The 2,300-nt window shown below is 31.2% G+C and overlaps 1 non-coding gene across 1 annotated transcript; it reads right to left on the minus strand.

The window, feature by feature from the left end:
- Positions 1 to 304: 304 nt before the first annotated feature.
- Positions 305 to 377, minus strand: Trnak-uuu (transfer RNA lysine (anticodon UUU)). The gene has a single exon. It is a non-coding gene; the product is annotated as a tRNA-Lys (tRNA).
- Positions 378 to 2,300: the final 1,923 nt, after the last annotated feature.

Below are 2,300 nucleotides of genomic sequence, written 5' to 3' on the forward strand. Positions count from 1 at the left end.
CCCTGGGCTTGACTCTTGCAAGTTGCAAGAAAGTAAAATATTCGCTGACAGCCGAATTTAGCCCTTTCTTACTTGTTTTAATTATAATTTTCTTTTTTTTAATTCATTGCTAAAAACAAATAATTTACGTTTTTACTGTGAATTTCGTTTTCGACAAAGTTCTTGATTTCAAGAAAATATACCATACATATATACATTCCACTTTTTAGCTCAGTCAGCCTGTATTAGTTCAAATTAGTTGCGTAAATTTTCGTGAAATGTCTAAATATTTTAATAATAAATATAAATTGTAAAAAGTTTTTACCGCCCGAGCAGGGACTTGAACCCTGGACCCTTGGATTAAAAGTCCAATGCTCTACCGACTGAGCTACCCGGGCACATAAAACGCATACTTAGGTGATCCTTGATATGAACATAAGGAGTAAAATATGCTAGCATAACCTAACAAAATATGTATTCATATAATGTAAAATTTTTAGCTGTAAAGGTCTTCTTCAAAGACACCCCATAATTCAGATCCAAAGAAGTTTTTATGAATATATAAAAGACAATAGTCCGGTTTGTTGCTTAAATTTCTTATAAGGGCTGATCCAAGTTTAGGTACTTCTTTTAATAGCCTTTTTTTGACAGATTACGCGTGAGTCATGCCAAGCTGTCATATGAATTTTGTTCAGTATTGTTTGGCATTCATTATTGGATAATATTCTACCGAAAATACCAGTCTGTCCAGAGAGAAGAAAATGTAGCAGGCATAGCTAAAAGTGTACACGAAAACCATGGACAGTCAATTCGGCGCCGTTCGCAAGAAATGGAACTGACTTACGGAACGACTTGACGCATTTTAAGCCGAGATCTGAAATTCATAGCGTAGAAAATACAGCTTATCCAAGAACTGAAGCCACTCGAACTTCCCAAGAGATATCGCTTTGCTTTATGGTCTCTTGAAAAGTTTAGTTGGGACTTCTCGATGTGTTCTGTAAGTCTCAAAGTGACAATGCTCCCAAGAAAGCAATTTCAATATTCTTTTTCCAGCAGGCAACTATTAAGAGGACACTAAAAAAAATTTTATTAATAAGGTCTCCTCTTATTATCTTAAGTAATCATTAAAGCCTTAAACGTATTTCAGGCGATCTTAACTTCTAACGTATTCTTATTCATACCGTAATATTTCATTAGTTTTTGATTCAAAAATAAAAAATTCCGTCTTTCGTTTTCAACATTTCAACTTCAAACTTTTGATATCACTATATTTCATAGTATTGAATCATAGTATTGATTTAGTGTATAATTAATATATCTATATGTATAAAGATTATAGTTTCTTTAGTAAAAAAATTTTTTGAATTGGAGTATAATTCCCAATTCAACTGTAGATTGTCTAAAAATATTAAAAAAAATTGTTACATTAACTTTTATTAACTACAAAAACCATTTGCATTCAAATAATATCCAAAAGTTTATTCCTAGAGATTTGACTGTTAAATTATACAAATAACATTTATTTACAGTATTACTTTGGCAAATTACCTTTCAATGAAAAAGTTTCCTAAATATTTATATTTTTTTTCAAAACTTGACTTGCACAGTCTTGTCAAAAAATTGTCAAGTGGTCACTAACAAAGGTGATGTGATTTATTTCAAAACCAAACTCTGTTCCATGACTGACTACTTACTAAATGTTTAATTGAAAAGATTGCTCTAAACCTCAAACAAAACCTCTCTTGAGTTATAATTTCAAAGAATTGTTATACCTTATTTATGAATTAATTAATTGTTATACACTGTAATAAAAACATAAAGATATGCACAAGCTTTGTATTATTTTAAGACACTTGTGAGATTAAAATAGTTTTATTGCCAAACATTTTTTATGCGATAACTCTTTAGCAGCATTTGTTAAAATGGCATAACAAACTTGACTTTTATGATTGTGAGACAAGTTATTGCCCTCCCCTTTGACATAATAAAATTGTAAGCGTTGATAGGACTGCCATTCATAACAGATGTTTCCTCTAAAGATATGAATATTTATGCAAATAAGTTACCATTGTTGCTACCAATCTCTTTATTTTCCTCTCTCTCTCTCTTTCAGCCACCACACGCACACGCCCCGATAAAAGTAATAAATTGCTCACATTATTTCTGAACAAATGAGCAAATTATGCATAACTACCGCACAACGTATACGATAAATGAGTGACTGAGTGGGTCCTTTGTGTCTGTCATTATCTACCCATTGTCTTTATAAATAGAAAGTAATTTCACTAAATTTTCAATTCGTTGAAGCGCGACATCATAAA

This window comes from Bactrocera neohumeralis, chromosome 3 (genome assembly GCF_024586455.1).
Source record: "Bactrocera neohumeralis isolate Rockhampton chromosome 3, APGP_CSIRO_Bneo_wtdbg2-racon-allhic-juicebox.fasta_v2, whole genome shotgun sequence".
NCBI lineage: Eukaryota > Metazoa > Arthropoda > Insecta > Diptera > Tephritidae > Bactrocera > Bactrocera neohumeralis.